Raw genomic sequence first — 19,590 nt, 5'->3', positions numbered from 1 at the left:
GCTGCAATAGCATTATAGGACTTGGGAAGGCTATTTAGCACTGTAAAGCAATAAATGTCGTCATCCAAATTGATGTTTCTGTCAGCTAGCTCCTGGCGTAGTTGACGCATCTGATGCAAATGGGCTCTCAGGTCTCCTCCCTCCTTCAGACGCAAATTAATTAATCTCTGAAAGAATAATGTTGTTGATCCGGCGCGCAACCTCAGGTGCTCGTCCCGAAGATGAGTCCAAACATCATAAGCATGGTCTAAGTTCCGAATATGAACCAGCTGTGATGGGTCCAAATGCAGAACTATTGTTGCCCTTGCCTGTGCGTTGCGATTCAACCACCTGTGGCCTGGCAAAACGGGCGGTGCGTTCTGAATCAACTCAATAAGTCCTTGCCGGATAAGAACACATTCCATTTTAACACTCCACGTTGCATAATTTGAGTCATTTAACAAAGGACACAAACTCTTGGGTGTTTGATCTGAATCCCCGGCTTTAGCCATCTTGCTTCTGTAAGCGTGCTGCTAGCTTCTGACTTCAAAGTACAAAGAAGCTGCAAATTAGGCTTTCGGCAGGCATCTGCAATTAAGCTGCCGCTTTAGAGGTTTTATTGCCGCTATAAATCAGTCCCGGTTACTCACTGCTCCGGTGATAAGGAACGCAGACTATCCGTGCTCTTCCTCCCCTGGAACGCAGGAACCGGTGACTCCCAAGCAGGCGAAATTCCTCAGGATCAGCTGCTGCAGATTGAGGCCTCCTTGCCAGTTTACGCTTTTCAGAGGTCCGTGGATCGGAACCAGAGCTCTGCCAGAACTCTGCTACCACTGTTGGAATATTGGGGTGTAAATCACCAATATTCTTACTACTGCCACTGGCTTCGGTAAAGAAGACAGCAAACAATCGTAGGTGCTAATCTACGTTTATTCAGAGAGTGTGTGTTCAGCCATCACTCTCCAGTTCAGAAGAAAGTGAAAGTAGAAAGAGAACAAAGAACATCACATGACAGGAGATCAGGTTACAGCTTGAGCTCCTGTGTGGGAAAGTTACAGCAATCACATAAAGTAAACATTCATCCACATGCAGCATCTGTGCCATGCAGAGGATTTATGCTAACACTGGTACAATGACTTCTTTGTAAAATACATTTTATGACAAATACAGTACAAATTATAACAGAAATATCACAAGCTATTAGTCCTCAAACAGAGGAAGGGCCATAACTCGGGGTGGAAGAATGCAAAGCATGCCGAGGTGTCCCAGGTTCAATCTCCGCCATCTCCAGTTTTTAGCAGGCATCAAACATGGTGATACAAAACTTCTGAAGAACAAAATACACCCATTTTTAAGCTGCAAAAAGTGCTTATGCATATTGTATATATTATTTGAAACATGTCCCTTTAAATGCTCAGAAGCAACCACCTGGAAAGGCTTCCTTTGGATTTTAAAGGTGGGAGGGTCCTTGAAATCCTCCCCAAAGGATGAATTCAGGGCCTGCTGGGATTCAATATTGCCCTTTGCAGGTGACCATACAGCTGAATTCAGGCTAGTGGATCTGATCAATTTATCTTTTAGAAGGGAGAATAAAAATCGGGGAGAAGGGTTCACATTTCCATAGCCAGCTTTATAAGCTGAGAGCAATAAGGTTTGTTTAAGAGATTTCTCTCAACAGAAGCACATTTAGAAGAGAGCATCTCCCCACCCCTACCCCTCTTTCTAATACAAAAGCATGGCACATTTAAAGATTTAAAGATGGTTGCAGGGAACACACATTCTTAGCAGCACAAATTGAAAATGTGTGCCACAAGGTACATCTCTGAATTAGGGAAGATATTTGCTGGGTATTCAGAGACCCATGAATCTGTTAGGGCTGTGCTAATGCAGCAGCAAGGAAGATGCCGAAATAGAAAGCTCTTATTGAACGAAAGAGACTGCCTGCGCTCCTATATCCCAGTGAGGAAAATCGGGACATTGCCCGGCCTCTCAATGCACTTAAAATCACCCCATGCCCCTTGCTTACTTCTTCTCCAGGCTGAGGCTACAGTGGCAAGAGCTCTGCCACCTGGCTTCCTTCAGTGCCACCCAGCCACAGCTGGGGAAAACATGGCCGTGCCCACTTACTCAGAAGTAAGACCTGCCACTGCATGGGACAGCCCTTTCTATTGGAAAATAATATATATGATAAGAATAATATTGGAGAAAACTGGGTATTGAAACTTGCTTACTCTAAATCATATATCCCAGTTTATAGCGGCCCTTTAAAGTACGCTTCACGCAGAGTATACACAGTCAGAAGTTGACCTGGCTAAGAAAACACCACCAAGAGCGTAGGGAATTATCTCCCTTATATGAAACCCCTTACTAGCTGCACACTTGTAAAAGTATGCAGATGAAAATACAAATGGTTGGGTTTCTTTAACTGAAAAACAAACTGACTCTAAAGAGACTTTAAACTAAAGATAAGTGCTTTCTCTCTTAGCAATGTTATCTACCCACTTTCCAAACCTCCCACAAAACTCCCACAAAACTCCCATTAAACTACCCAAGAATTAACAACAAACTAGCATTATAACTAAGCAACTCTCATACTAAGATTCAATTTGGAATCTCTTAAACAGAGAACAACTGAGAGAGTGATCTACTAAGAGATGAATCAAACTGAAAGATCTAACTAAGAGATACAGAAGGCTTTCTGGCAGAGCCTTATATACAAGAAGCAGAACCCTTGCCTGTGAGCAATTAACAGAAGCACCGGCACCTGTTTCTCTTAAACAGACAGTATTTACATTAGACCGGCTCTAAAGTAACTTGACTATTCAAAAAATCCAACACTTTCTCCCTCCTAAGCCTGAGCACAGTGAGGGATGTGGGGTCCGCTACGTGATGGTTGAAGGCTGGGTTTGTGCTGCTGGGAAGAAGTTTGTTTCCGGGAGCTCCACACATGGTAAATGGAAGAAGTGGGAAAGATTTCCCTCACCTCCTCCAAGCCACTCACGGACCCCGTCCCAAAGCAGTTGCTGCCACCACGATGGCTTTTGGAGAAGCAAGCAATGAAATACAGCATGCTTTGCCCTTTAGTGGCTGGAGGTGGAAGATGGTTGTCTTGCCATTGCTAGGCTCTAACCTCAGGTAGCCTAAGCTGGGGAGGAGGTGCTGGGGACCCCCCTCCCCCCCTGTGGGTGCTTGGTGGCCACACCGGTGGGACCTCCCTCTCCCACATCAAGGGTATCGCTGGTTTGACTTGTCGCTATGGACTCCCTAGAGTCCCTAGAAATAGAAAAGTGACCACAGAGATAGAAAAGTGTAGAATCAAGCACAATTCAGTGCATTCAGGACAAAGGCAGTGGTGGAGCATATGCCCATGATGCCCAGGGCAGGTGCGCTCCTGAGGGGGGCACTCCCGAGGGCAGAGGGGTGCGGAGGGTACCCTCCCAGGTGCGGGATAGCCGCTCGGGTACACAAAGTGGCACACACACGCTGCAGTCAGGGGCAGAATGAGCCGCCATGGCAGACATTCAACGTGCCACCTGCCTGCGACCCCCAGGCTATCAAAACAAAGGGGGATGGGGTGAATGCCACTGGCAAAGCAGCGCAGCTCCCCCATTATCCCTGTGGCTCAGGGTAGGCTTGGGAGTCGCGGGCGGGTGGCACGCCAAATGTCACCCCTTACTGGTTAAATGTCTGGTGCAGATGGTATTGCAGAAGAGCCTAAAGGAATATACACAAGGCGGGCCTGCAATAAAATATCTGGCGTGGTGGCAGCCATCATGTCATTCTCAAGCCTAGCATGAAGATACTGGTAGCTGGTACCTGTATCAGCTAGGACTAAGCCAACATTTATTGGACATGAATTCTCTGTTTTGTTTTGCCTTCAAAAAAAAATTTTTTTAACCTCCATCTGACATATTGAGGAAGGTCAGAACACCCATGGAGAATGTTTGGCACAATGGTCTCCCCAGTTTCACCACCCGTGAATTATGTGTGCAAAAGTGAATTAATCAGTGAATTGTTTAATATTCTTTCAATATTGTAGAAAGACAAAATGGGTTTGAGGCTTTTCCTCTTCCCAGTCCCTCTCTCCCTTGGACCATTGCTTTCTTCAGTCACTCAGATCTTTCTCATAAGAGAGTTTTTTGAGGAAAACCTGTTGGGAGAATTACACCACTCCTCTCATAAATATTCAAGAAAATCCCCCCCAACACACACACACACACACAATTTTACCACCTGCAAAGAGCATGAAGAGAATTTTTGGAGGCCATTTTCACTCAGCCGTAACAGAAGTTGGCAGGGAAACTTTCTGAACTTCATTAGAGATACATGCTTGCAATCTTAGGTTTATGTAAGGAGTAAGCCATTACACTGAGAAAGTTGCTAGCCACCTCCACATGATCTTCATGAAGTAAATTAATTCAGGAATTCCCCTGTAGCATCTTCTCCTCTGCTTTGACATTTCGGGAGTACTGAGAAGAGAATTACTCCACAGTATGGTGCGCCCCTTCTTAGATGCTCTGTTCTAACTTCTGCCATTTTCCACGAAGGATGCTGACTGTCCTTTCCCCTTCAACGTCCCCCTCCAGCCTTTCCCTTTTTGTTCCCTTCCCTCTGCTACACAATTATTACTGAACAGCCCAACTACAGACTTCAGTTATTTTCATTTACAGTATTTTTTCCTTCAGGAGCTATCCAATATCAAGCTGTGCCCACTTGGCCTTTTCTTTGTTTTAACCTGACCCTTTAATTTAGCACTGGAACACTTATTCTCATTGTTTAATGGTTTCTGTTCCATTGTGGTTATATTCCCCATGCGTTGTTTTTTTTAAAGAGCATGTTCAGCTTCTCTCCTGGCTTGTGGCAGCATTCTATATCCACCATCTATAATTACACCTTCCACTAAATATTCACCCTCAGCAGCATGTCTATTAACTTCCTTTTTGACCTCTGCTGCCATTCATCTCATATGCTGCATTCTCCCCCGTTTTCTGCTTCTCCTGTATCCCCCCCCCTTTCTTCCCATCCAAATATCCAAGTCTCTCCATTCATTGCTTGTCCTCATTCCTATTTCTTCACCCCGCAGTCCTTCCATTCTGGACAGCTGCTGAGGAATAATGGTCAGCACACAGACTGCTAAAAGGGATCAGATCATGTAGAGAGTGCTATTCTGGACCCAGATTTATTAATAGCCCCGAACCACATACTCACCATCCTTGGCCTAGGCTCCAGATCCCCCCTGCCCCCCCCCCGCTTTATTTTACTTTTGGAGCTTTGTTTGGTGGAGGACATCTTTGTCAAGATATCCCAAATGGCGCCCTCTTCCTGAATGGTAAAAGGTAATGGTAAAGTTCCCCTGGGTGGTTAAGTCCAGTCAAAGTTGACTATGGGGTTGCTGTGCTCATCTCATGTGGCCAGCATGACTAAACCGCTTCTGGTGCAACAGGACACCGTGACAAGTGTCAGAACACACGGAAATGCCATTTACCTTCCTGCAACAGCAGTTCCTATTTATCTGCTTGCACTGGCATGCTTTGGAACTGCTAGGTTGGCAGGAGCTGGGACCCCGTTGCGGGGATTCGGACTGCCGACCTTCCAATCAGGAAGCCCAAGAGGCTCAGTGGTTTAGACCACAGCCCCATCCGCTCCCAGTTCCTGAATGGACCCTGCCTCCTTACCATTGTCGCTATCAAAAAGAAGAAAGCAACCCAAATGGAAAGCTCATTTTTGCTCTCATATGTGCGAAGAGATGCAGGCCACATTCACAGGATATATTTAAAGCATTGGTCCCAGCTCCTGCCAACCTAGCAGTTCGAAAGCACGTCAAAATGCAAGTAGATAAATAGGAACCGCTACAGCGGGAAGGTAAATGGCGTTTCCATGTGCTGCTCTGGTTTGCCAGAAGTGGCTTTGTCATGCTGGCCACATGACCTGGAAACTATACGCCGGCTCCCTCGGCCAATAATGCGAGATGAGTGCGCAACCCCAGAGTCGGTCACGACTGGACCTAATGGTCAGGGGTTCCTTTACCTTTACCTTTACCGCTTTAAACAGCTTCCCCAAAGAATTCTGTGAGCTATAGTTTAAGTTACCTATATTCCTCTTTGAGCTACAATTCCCAGATTTCCCTGTGATTGATTGTGAAACCACGCCAGTAACTGAAGCTCTAAAAGGGGAATAGGGACCTCCTAACAAACACCTTCATCCTTAACAAACTGCAGCTCCCATAATTCTTTGGAAGAAGCCATGACTGTTCAAAGTGGCATCATAATGTTTTGAGTGTATACCATGGCTGTGGCACCAGTCAGTAGCCTGCAACAGCAAGGAGGAAGAGAGGGTGGCGCAATTAGGCCCCAAAATGCCGATTCCCGACTTCATCCCTGGCCATCTTTAATGCTCACTTTTGGAGCTCATCAGCTGCCATTGCAGCTAATAGGCTTGAAAGGTGACACAAGCAATCAGAACTGTAGAATGTGAGAGTTGTTCTAATTTCTTCAGATGGAACGCTCATAAAAAACTAGTAAAAAAAATCCATTTATGTCCGAGACGCTTTGCTATTAAGATGCTGCTTTAATCCAATTGTGGTCTCTTTACAAACTAAGTAGAAATTACAATGTCAATTTGCTCCCCTTCCGTGCTCTATAAATGTTTCCTGCAATCAAGTAACTTGTATATGCAACTTTCCTAATGCATAGATTATTTCATTGCAGTGCTTCAGCAGCCAGCCATTTCTTTTTTAAGGAAAGGCGTGGCGTGTTTATTCCTTAATTGTAAATGGAGCCTTGCACTGTCTGCTGAGAAGTAAGTCCCACTGTGTTCAATGGAGCAAACTCCCAGGTAACTGAGTAAAGGCTGGGTAGCCTTACACTGCAATCCTAAGCATTTCCCCTCAGAACTAAGTCTCAATAGGACTAAGTTCAATAGGATTTACTCTCTGGTATGCTCCTGATCATACTAATAATAATCATTAGCAGTATATCCTACCCATAGGTGCCAACTCCCAGATTGAAAAATCCAGGATCGGCAGCAGCGCGGCACCGGAAGTTGCGCTGCGGCCATTTTGGAACTGGGCAGAGCAGCACCGGAAGTCGCTTCTACGTATGCTCTGCCCATTTTCAAAATGGCCGCAGCACCAGAAATCGCTTCTGCGCATGTCCAGAGACTCCAGACGTGCACAGAAGGAGCCTCCCCAGGCCGGTAAGAATCTGGGGGATTTACGGGTTTTGTTTAAAATCCGGGCTGCCAGCAGGAAACGGCTGGAAAAACGGGGGTTTCCCGGGGAACACGGGAGACTTGGCAGCTATGATCCTACCTCAGGCATAGGCAACCTTGGCTCTCCAGATGTTTTGCAACTACCACTCCCATGATCCCTGACCACTGGCCCTGTTAGCTCGGGATCATGGGAGTTGTAGTTCCAAAACATCTGGAGAACCAAGGTTGCCTATGCCTGTCCTACCTTTTCCCCTGACTCTAGGCAGCTTACAGCTAAAATTGTATTTCATTCCATTTATCTGTTGAAGGTGTGGTACACGATGCCTTCTCTCACACATTTTTTTTTCTTTACCACAATCCTGTGAGGTAGGTTAGGCCAAGAGGTTGCAGCTCAAGGTGACAGATATAGATGTGTATCTGACATAAATGTGTGTGGCGAAATAAATGCAGGAGAAGCTTCCAGAGGTAAAAGAGAAAGTCCCTTTTTCATTGGAGAAATGTTGGAGGGTACAAATGATATCTTGGAATCACTGGTACCTATGACATCAGTGTTTACCCTTAAAGATTGTTAATATTCAACACACTTCTCTCTTCATAAATCTCTCTTCTGAATTCTTTTTTGTTTGTTTATTGTTACAATGAGAAAGTTTTTTTTTTTTAATAAATGGCCTTTCAAGGTCACCAGCAACTTCTTGACAAGGGCTTAGTTACAAAATAAAAAGGAGGACCAACGTTGTCCGTGTTTCTGTTGCTCTGGTCCCTTCTCATTCCATTTCGTATTTACACCATGCTCCTCTTTTACAAATCTCTCCCAATAATTATAATGCATAGTTATTGCGGAGATTTATTCAGTCTCAATATTATTTCCATTTCATAATATTTCATTAAACTTTATTTGTGTGTCATTAAACACACACCCTCTCCGTTCCTACGCTGTAGTTATCTTGTCATCATAAATCCACCCTTAATGGGATTTTATTTCTCTACTAACAATAAAAAGTAATGGAAAAAAATGAAAATTTTGCAACAAATGATTGCAAAGAGCAGAAACTGAACCAGTGGGCTGGAAAAATGAGATAAGTATTTTTCTTCTTCTTCACTTATGCAGCAATATATTAACAATTTATGTGCCATCAATTCAAATTGTCTAATTGGATTGGAGGAATTTGGACAATAAGTCTGAAGGGCTGTCTCAGAGGAGCCATTTTCTGTGATTTCGGAAACATTTTTAAAGATATTCGGCAGTAAAAAAAGGAAAGAAAAATAACCTGACTTCCAAAGACCGCCACAGGATGATGAATAAAAGGCCACTGCCAGTATAAATTACATGCATTCTTATATACCTAGCCCTTACTAGGACTCAGTAAAAGCAGATGACTATCCCTTTTACAAACTCTCATCTTCTTTCAAATTGCCATTATATAAAGTCAAGAACAGCTGAATTGTATGCTAAAATGCTCACAATTAATATATATTTATACAACGAATTAGAGGACTATCTGACTTCATGCTGTACCTACCTATACATTCAGATATTTAATGGCGCGCCTCCTGTAGGTACCCCACAATTTGTGGAGACATCATTTCTACCAGATAGAAAGCCTTCTTGGTGTTGGCACCTCAGTTGTGCAGTGCTGTTTCCAGAGAAGTTCTCCTAGTAAAAACGTCATTTTTATTCTTCCAAGCTTCACCTGGCCATTGGAATCTGTGGCATTGCGGAAGTGATCAGTCAACATTGCATAATGATAATATTTTGCATATATTGTTGTTGTTGTTGTTTAGTCATTTAGTTGTGTCCAACTCTTCATGACCCCATGGACCAGAGCACGCCAGGCACTCCTGTCTTGCACTGCCTCCCGCAGTTTGGTCAGACTCATGTTCATAGCTTCGGGAACACTGTCCAACCATCTCATCCTCTGTCGTCCCCTTCTCCTTGTGCCCTCCATCTTTCCCAACGTCAGGGTCTTTTCCAAGGAGTCTTCTCTTTTCATGAGGTGGCCAAAGTACTGAGGCCTCAGCTTCAGTATCTGTCCTTCCAGTGAGCACTCAGGGCTGATTTCCTTCAGAATGGATAGGTTTGATCTTCTTGCAGTCCATGGGACTCTCAAGAGTCTCCTCCAGCACCATAATTCAAAAACACCAATCCTTCGGCGATCAGCCTTCTTGTGGTCCAGCTCTCACTTCCATACATCACTACTGAGAAAACCATAGCTTTAACTATATGGACCTTTGTCGGCAAGGTGATGTCTCTGCTTTTTAAGGTCCTGTCTAGGTTTGTCATTGCTTTTCTCCCAAGAAGCAGGTGTCTTTTAATTTCATGACTGCTGTCACCATCTGCAGTGATCATGGAACCCAAGAAACTAAAATCTCTCACTGCCTCCATTTTTTTTTTTTTGCATCTATACACACCCCTTTATATACATAATCTCAGTAACTCTTACAGCAATCATGTAACGTAACTTAATATAATTATCCCCAAATTGCAGGTGGGGGCTGTGGTTGGGAGTTGGGTGGCTTGACACAAGGTGCTAAGGAATTCGTGACAAATGTGAGATCTGAACTCAATAGTATCTTGGTTCATAAAGGTAAAGGGACCCCTGACCATTGGGTCCAGTCGTGACCGACTCTGGGGTTGCGACGCTCATCTCGCATTACTGGCCGAGGGAGCCGGCGTACAGCTTCCAGGTCATGCGGCCAGCATGACAAAGCCGCTTCTGGTGAACCAGAGCAGCACACAGAAACACCGTTTACCTTCCCGCCAGAGTGGTACCTATTTATCTACTTGCACTTTGATGTGCTTTCGAACTGCTAGGTTGGCAGGAGAAGGGACCAAGCAACAGGAGCTCACCCCGTCGCGGGGATTCGAACCACTGACCTTCTGATCGGCAAGCCCTAGACTCTGTGGTTTAACCCACAGCGCCACCCGTGTCCCAATCTTGGTTCATATATTCCACTAATTTCCAGTGTTTTGTCAAGGTCCACAATTTGGAGGGAGATGAACGAACCTGCAGTGGTGGTACCCACAAAATCCAGCAACCAGTCCTGATGGTGGCTATAGAATTCTACATTTCAGCTGGTCTTTCTTCAACTGGCTCTTTGTTTTCGGGATATGTATACAGTCAGAGACTGTGGTACGTGATGCATGTAACGCAGGGGACAAAATCACTTATTTTTAGAACATACCTCTTCAGCTCTTTAAGCATAAACCATCATGGCAGCTTCTGCTATTTATTTGTCAGGAATTCATTGTTTTAGTTACTTCTGTTTCAATAGCAACAAGAATTTCATTCGGTTCACTTCGTTCTATGCCCTTCCTGTACCTCTCAGCCTTCTCATACCGAACATGAGCAGTGGACTTTACCTTCGAGGTACAGCAATAGCAAGGGTGGGAATGTTGGGGATACTAGGAGAGGATATATTGATTTAACAGTATCCTTCCTCACTCACGCTTGTGAGTCAGCAACAGAGCGACATTCCCCAATATATAGCAGGAAGCTAGTTGGTAGATTCGTTTGAATCTCTTTGCTTTGCGTGTTAAGACCTTTAAACCTCCCCCTTAAATAAATTCAGACAAGACTCAAATTTGGTTTGGTTTTTGGCAAAATTTAGGCCACAACTTTATTGATTACAGCAAGTGAGTGGTTGCATAGGCTCTGGTTCGACTAGCTCCCTGCACCCTTGCAGGTAACGCTGACCCAGGGCACCAGCACAGGTCAACCTAGGGTGAACACCTGGATAAGTGGAAAGCCAGGGACAGGCTATGTCCGCCACCCAGATGTCCCCCTGGACTCAGGCACGGGCACAACGCCCTCACAGAGTTGACCAAATCATTGAGTCCCTGGATTCCTTTAATGGAACACCCTTCACATAGGGATGGCGAGAGCGTTTCCCCATCCCTATCACCTGAACCAGAGCCTATCCGCAACCTTAGAAGTTCTGATGATTTGCTACGCGGCAGGCAAAACCCAAATGGCAACAGCCAATCAGCCAAGTGGCTGATTCAGCATACTATAAGTAGGAGCATCCATAGATTCTATAGAGAATGTTCATTGCTTCCAATGAAAATAGGGATACCCTTAGGGAAAGTGGGACATTCCGAATCAAATCAGAAATGGCTTCTGTAAATCTGGGACTGTCCCTGGAAAACAAGGACACTTGGCGATTCTGCTCCCTCTAGGTAACTCTGTTCAGGCTGGATTTCTGCTGTCAAGACTTCATGCTTCAATCATAGATTGGATAGGAAATAAAAAACGTCTGACCTTGCGCTTCCTAGAAAGTTTTCTGTGCAATTTTTTTTAAGCTGAAGTGTGAGACACCTAGATCCTTGTGTTGTTGCTGCTTTATTTCACCCCTATCTATCAGCATCGCTAAATGTAGGTTCTGAGCTAATGCTAGCTGGCAGGCAACTGAGGTACAAAAGAATGCTTTTCTGCCACAGCTGGCTGCTCATTTCCTAATACAGGGAAATGTTTCCTCTTGAGCCTATAGGGCTGTCATCGGGCAAAAGTTCTTCAGCTGCTATAAATGCAGATTGATTTTTTTCCCCTGGTGCCTCAGTCTTGTTGCTTCCACTCCAAACCTGATGACAAAGCCCTTTTGTAATCTATTTGCTTGAGTGAATGCCAACACCTTCTTTGTGCAGCTGACTCTTGGCTGGGTATAGTTAGTTGCACTTTAAAAAAAACAAAACAAACGTAGAGTGTTTGTCATCCTAGAATATTTTGCAAGCTATTTGTCCAGCAGGTACTGGCACTATTTTGCTTTATAATTTAATTTGACCCTGCATCCTGAATACGGTTGCCAGACTCAATAGAGGACAGGACTTCTGTGCCTTTAATTGCCCTGCTCTCCTTTGAGTCTGGAAACCTTAAAGAGAAACCAGCAGACCCTTTGTTTAATTTCCAAGCAAAGGGTCTGCTGGCTTCTCTTTAAGGTTTCCAGACTCAAAAGAGAGCAGGGCAATTAAAGGCACAGAAGTCCTGTCCTCTATTGAGTCGGACAACCCTATTCCCGAAAACCCACTGTAATGCTGTGTATTCGCCTTTCATTAGTTTTATTCTCGTATCTGTCCTTTCAGACAAATGCTTCTTAAAATATCAGTATTTCTTGCAATGTACACCAACAGTCTCAAGTGGAAATGGATAAAGGAATCAGTATCTACACAATAGTCACAAGGTCTGCCGTCTTTGCAAGACTTCCTTATAAGTAGGGATAATGCCATAATAATGGTCTAGATCCCCCAGGTGTCCTTATTTTACAGGGACAGCCAGATTTACAAAAGCTGTCATGGTTTCTTATTTGATCCTGGGATGTCCTGCTTTTCCTTAGGATGTCCCTGTTTTCATCAGAGAAACGTTGGACAGTGTGGAGTTATGCGATCCCCGAGCCAAGGAGATACATAACTCTGCAACCTTTAGAAGACATCTGAAAGCAGCCCTGTATAGGCATAGCTGTCAAGTTATCCCTTTTTAAAAGGGATTTTCCCTTATGCTGAATAGGCTTCCTCGCGAGAAAATGGAAAACTTGGCAGCTATGTGTATAGGGAAGGGTTTTTTTTAATGTTTAATGTTTCATTATGTTTTTATACATGTTGGAAGCAACCCAGAGTTGCTAGGGCAAACCAGTCAGATGGGTGGGGAATAATAATAATAATAATAATAATAATAATAATAATAATAATAATAGACATCCCTATTTTCATTGAAGAAAAGTTGGAGGGTATGCCACATGCAGAGATATTTGGTTCCTATAGGGAGGTGGGGAGAAGCAGCAAGTTCCTTCTAGTCCAGTAGTTTCATTCCTTTATACTAGTGATGGGCTACAGAGGCTGATGGACCAACTCCTATTAGTCTCAACCAGTGCTGCCAATGGTCAGGGATACAGTAGTACATTGTTTCTCAAACGCTTTGGTTCTCAAACTCCAAAAACTCGAAAGTAAGTGTTCCGGTTTTTGAACTATTTTTGGATGCTGAACATCCGATACGGTTGTTGGCTATTGTTTCTGGGGCGCCTGCACCAATCAGAAGCTGCACCTTGGTTTTCAAACATTTTGGAAGTCCGGAATGTATTAAGTTTGGTGCTTTTGTTTTTGCTATTTATGTTGCCTTTTTGTTTTTGAGGCTTTTTCAGTTAATTTGTTTTTGTGGCTGTGTGGAACCCAGTTCAGCTACTGATTGATTGATTGATTGATTGATTGTGTGACTGCGGAAATGGATAAAAGCCCCCCCCCAATCCAAACAAGGACTACCATCAGTGTAGGGAAGAAAGAAATAAAATTTCCATTTTTATCATCTACAGTACTGTCTTATTTATCTTACAGTACAGTACATTGATTATTGCTTTCATTGTATGGATCAATGGTCTCGTTAGATAGTAAAATTCATGCTAAACGGCTGTTTTAGGGGTTGTTTTTAAAAGTCTGGAACGGATTAGTTCATTTTGCATTACTTTCTATGAGAAAGTGTGCCTTGGTTTTGGAACGCTTTGGCCTTGAAACGGACTTCTGGAACGGATTATAATAATAATATAATAATTTATTATTTATATCTCACCTTTCCCAAAAAGCCGGAGGCCTTTTTGTTGGGACTCTTAGACAAAGAAATAGCAAAAACTGACCAAAATTTCTTTTTGTATGCCACTACGGCGGCGAGAATTCTAATAGCCCAGAAATGGAAAATTAATGAAATGCCATCAATTAATGAGTGGCAGTCGAAAATTCTGGAATACATGGAAATGGCCGTACTCACCAACAGAATCCGGGAACAAGATGAAGGAAAACTCAAATTGCAATGGAGTAAATTTGTTGAATATGCAAAAATTAATTATAAAGGTATGAAAACGTTAGTGGTAACAACATAACTCCCACAATGATACATATATAACGAATTAAATAATACGATACGGGACTGAAATAACTTACCATTTGCTGGAAGGAAGGAAGTCGCGCTGTTGATCTTGATGTATATATTGTTCTTTTTTGTTCTGATATATCAATTTTGTTGGAAAATCAATAAAAATTTATCATGAAAAATAAATAAATTATTATTTATACCCCGCCCATCTGGCTGGGTTTCCCCAGCCACTCTGGGCGGCTTCCAACCGAATATTTAATTACAACCATCTATTAAACATTATACCTGAACATTATACTCTCCACCTCCATCGTTCTGCCTGGACACTGAGGTCCAGTGCCGAGGGCCTTCTGGCAGTTCCTTCGTTGCGAGAAGCCAAGTTGCAGGGAACTAGGCAGAGGGCCTTTTCGGTGGTGGCGCCTGCCCTGTGGAACGCCCTCCCAACAGATGTCAAAGAGGAAAACAACTACCAGATTTTTAGAAGACATCTGAAGACAGCCCTTTTCAGGGAGGCTTTTAATGTTAAATAGACTATTGTGTTTTATTTTTCTGTTGGAAGCCGCCCAGAGTGGCTGGGGAAACCCAGCCAGATGGGCGGGGTATAAATATTACTATTATTATTATTATTATTACAGTATTATTATTATTATTAAAAAAGCTTCCCTAAGCAGTTTGAGAACCAAGATACCACTGTATTAGAATAGGACTTCCCCATTTTCATCGGAGAAATGTTGGAGGGTACAAGATGTCACGACGCTGCTGAAGCTCACCCGATGACAGCCTGGTCAACGGTTAGGGATGGGAGAGTAGCTGGAACCCCCGCAAAAGCAGCTTTGAGCTCTTGAAAGGAAGAGGGGATCGGAAATCCCATCATATCTCTGTTTTCCCAAGCCCTCTCTTACCCAGCTTATGAGGACATTCCACAGAGAGCTGTAGCAGCTTACTGCCTATCATCTCATTACAAAACATTTATTCCTGGGCTGTAGACAGATCACATAACCAAATATTGGCGGCGGAGACCTGCTGGAATGCAAGAATGACCCTGGAGTTGCATTGTCATACAGGGCCTGAAATAGGTATAGGAGAAATCAATTCAGCTTCAGCTATTTAGCAGGGTAATCCTTTCCAGTACTTAGCACCTCCATGTATCGGTGGCACTGCAGATGTATTTGATGTCTGTTTCAGTTTTAAGCTGTATATGGTATCTTTTTTTTATTGGACTGATTTGGATTTGGATTTTTATGCGGGCTGTGACGAATGTCTCCCTATTACTAAAATGTGACACAGGAATCCAGAGGTGTAGCCACCCACACTCTTCTCCCACCGCCTCCAAATAAACCCCTTTATTCTTGTGGGTTTATAAGTAAAGAGACTCTCCTTCTAGCTCATGTGGCCTGGTATCAAAGAAAAACTCTAGGCTGTTTGATAGAATAACCTCCTGCCACCAGTAAAGGGTCTCTCTTGGCTTGATTCCCCCTACTGTAAAAGTTTGCCCTTTCCACGCTGGCAACTTGTTGACACCCCAGGTTATCTTTCTAAGCCTCCTCAGTGTTACTCTAAGACACAAACTTTCGCCTCTTTTCCTGAGGTAAGTTTTGTCCTCTAATGCAGTGTTTCCCAACCTTGGGTCTCCAGCTGTTTTTGGACTACAACTCCCATCATCCCTAGCCAGCAAGACCAGTGGTCAGGGATGATGGGAATTGTAGTCTGAAAACAGCTGGAGACCCAAGGTTGGGAAACATTGCTCTAATGAGTTACCACTTCTGTGAGTCCCGATACCTTGCTGGAAAAATAATGACGATACTTCTTGGCACAAAAAAGAAGAATTTTATTAACCTTAGGCTTAGAACATAGTTGTTCCTTTAATGTTTCATGTGTTTATAAGCTACGTTTCGGTTGTAGATAATCTCTGTCAAACGTTTAACATTGAGCCTTCCTGAACCTCATCTAGATCACCACTATCCTGGCCTCTCAACTTTCTTCTTCACACCTACCCACTCCCACTCCCTCTCCTCAACTGACAAAACCGCTGCTCCCTCCTTTTAAACTGGGAACAGTCCCGCCTCCACCAGAATGTTATGTCAGTCAGGCTAGAGGTGGGTTAACTCTTTTCCAGCCAGGTAGGAATAAATATTTCAAAACCGTGTCAATCTGTTACACGGGCCATCTCATTGCATAGCTGCCAAGTTATCCCTTTTTTAAAGGGATTTCCCCTTATGCTGAATAGGCTTCCTCGCGAGAAAAGGGAAAACTTGGCAGCTATGATCTCATTGTGGTATGGTTGTTTTGTTACATTCAATACTTTTTATCTTGGGTACAGTAAAACCTATTGGATGAGTTGTCTCATAAATAATCTTAATTTATTGATGCAAACAGAATTTATGTATTTATTCATATATATATTTTTAATAACCTGCCTGTCCATCCCATGGTCACAGGGCAAATTATAAATAAAACAATTGGCTCAACTAACCCCCCCCATAAAACCATTAAAAGAGTTAAAATAGAAGAGCAATGCACCGATATTGTTGGCCTCTGTCTGTCTCTAGAGACAATGGAGTACGCCTCCAGCGTTACAAGCATTACTTCAACGGCATTATTCAATGCAGGGAAGTTTTTGAATGTTTGATGTTGAATGTTTGATGTTATATTGTGTTTATAATATTCTGTTGAGAGCTGCCCAGAGTGGCTGGGGCAACCCAGTCAGATGGGCGCCACGGCGGGTGGTGCTGTGGTCTAAACCACTGAGCCTCTTGGGCTGGCATCCCCAAACTTCGGCCCTCCAGATGTTTTGGACTACAATTCCCATCATCCCTGACCACTGGTCCTCTTAGGTAGGGATCATGGGAGTTGTAGGCCAAAACATCTGGAGGGCCGCAGTTTGGGGATGCCTGCTCTTGGGCTTGCTGATCAGAAGGTGGTTCGAATCTGTGTGATAGGGTGAGCTCCCATTGCTCTGTCTTAGCTTCTGCCAAACTAGCACTTTGAAAACATGCTAGTACAAGAAGATAAATACAGTGGTACCTCGACTTACGAACGACTCAACAACCAAATTTTTTGACTTACGAGTGGGGCAAACGGCCGCACGCTTACGAATTTCTCGACATCCGAACGGAAACCGCGGCAGTTTTAGATACAGTTTTTTCGACTTACGAATTTTTAGATGGGGTTGCTTCGACTTACGAATTTTTCCATTTCCAATGCATTCCTATGAGAAATCGTGTTTCCCATGGTGCTTTTTGACTTACGAATTTTTCGACCTATGAAGGTGCCTTCGGAACGGATTAAATTCGTAAGTCGAGGCACCACTGTAGGTACCACTGTGGCAGGAAGTTAAACGGTGTTTCCGTTCACTCTGGTTTCCATCATGGTGTCCTGTTGCGCCAGAAGTGGTTTAGTCCTGCTGGCCACATGACCCAGAAAGCTGTCTGTGGACAAACACTGGCTCACTCAGCCTGAAAGCGAGATGAGCGCTGCAACCCCCAAAGTCACCTTTGACTGGACTTAACCGTCCAGGGAAGGGACCGAGGTGGCGCTGTGGTTAAACCACTGAGCCTAGGGCTTGCTGATCAGAAGGTCGGCGGTTCGAAATAGGAACCGCTAAATAGGAACCGCGGGAAGGTAAACGGTGTTTCCATGTGCTGCTCTAGTTTTCCAGAAGCGGCTTTGTCATGCTGGCCACATGACCTGGAAGCTATACGCCGGCTCCCTCGGCCAATAATGCGAGATGAGCACGCAACCCCAGAGTCGGTCACGACTGGAGCTAATGGTCAGGGGTCCCTTTACCTTTACCTTTTAACTGTCCAGGGGTCCTTTACCTTTCTTTGTTTTCTTTTCTTTTACCTTATATAAATAATAAATTTCTTCTTCGATGTCATCATCTTCTTCTACTTCTTCTTATTATTAAAGTATTGATTGTAATAAAACCCCAAAGTGATTTAAGAAAGAAACACTTTAAAACTATCGATAAAAGGCCGTTAAAAACAAACATTCAAAAAGCATTCAGAAATATAATTAAGATCAACAGACTAAAAACAAATTAAAACAGATGTAACTTCCACATGTCTGGATGAGCTAGGTAAAGGTAAAGGGGCCCCTGACCATCAGGTCCAGTCGTGTCCAACTCTGGGGTTGCGGTGCTCATCTCGCTCTATAGGCTGAGGGAGACGGCGTTTGTCCGCAGACAGCTTCCGGGTCATGTGGCCAGCATGACAAAGCTGCTTCTGGCGAACCAGAGCAGCGCACGGAAACGCTGTTTACCTTCCCGCCGGAGTGGTCCCTATTTGTATACTTGCACTTTGATGTGCTTTCGAACTGCTAGGTGGGCAGGAGCTGGGACTGAGCAACGGGAGCTCACCCCGTTGCAGGGATTCGAATCGCCAACCTTCTGGATAAGCTAGCTAGCCTGACTACCACAGCCAACCACAAAGGAACAACCATATCCTAGACCAACCCCAACATCTCTCACCATCAAAAGAAAACAAGTGAACAGCAGAGAACCTGCACGAGCGACGCTGGCAGAACCCCCCCACCTATTAAGCAAAATAGAAACATTGTCACCCCACCCCACCCTCCCCCCATCTACTTTCCTTCCCCTCTGCTCACCAATGTCTCATCAAATGAAACTGATATGTGAAAATGGTAAGAGAGACATTGCACATATCCTTGTAAACCAAGAAAACCCTTAATAAAAATTATTATTATTTTTTTTAAAAAATGGTTTAAGCAGGTGCCTGAAAGAGTGAAGCTTGCCTTCTGTCAACAGGTAAGGAGATTCAAAGTGTTGGTTCTGCCACACTAAAAGATCCATTCCTACCACTGCAGAATGAGATTATGTGGTACCTGTAATGGTGCCACCTCCTCAGATTGAAGTGGTTGTGTGGGCATAGATGGGGTAAGATGCTTTTTAAAGGTCCTTGTACTGTACTTGATACAGCTATTATTTTCTTTCTACAAAAATGTCTCTGGCTAGGGTTGAAATCTCCGTAAATATTGGGGGGGGGGCAAACACTCTTTGTAAGCATAGTGTACAATAGGGTTGCAATCCTATACACCGTTGCCTTTGAGTAAATCCCACTGATCTCAAAAGGACGTATTTCTCTGAAAACATGTGTAAGATTTGCCTGGAGCTATTACTGCTACTATAACCATCATCTAAAAACTACAACACCAATCTGGCAAATTTGATGCATTTTGCATGATATTCAAGGCTGAAATCTGAAAAAAAGAGAGAGACTTTAAAAAAGATTTACTGAGGTGAAAAAATACAAGAGCTTATCTTAAGAGGAGAAGAGAGTGAAAAAATATATTCTGAAATAATCAGATAAAACTCTTGACCTGCACCTTGCTTCTAGATAAGGCTTTTCCATTCTTTGTCATAAAAACCGTGTTTAGCATTTAAATAAGATGTTGCTCAACTATATTGCATGCAGTACATATTTTATTTTGAAAAGTTGTTTTTTTGCAACTCAGTCCTTCACACTTTCTCATACAGTGGACCCTCTAGTTACGTACCGCTCTGGATACGTAACTTTCGTGTTACGAATGCAGC

Source organism: Zootoca vivipara, chromosome 15 (assembly GCF_965207765.1).
Source record: "Zootoca vivipara chromosome 15, rZooViv2.hap1.1, whole genome shotgun sequence".
In the NCBI taxonomy this organism is placed as follows: Eukaryota; Metazoa; Chordata; class Lepidosauria; order Squamata; family Lacertidae; genus Zootoca; species Zootoca vivipara.
Note: the sequence above shows the minus strand (reverse complement) of the source record.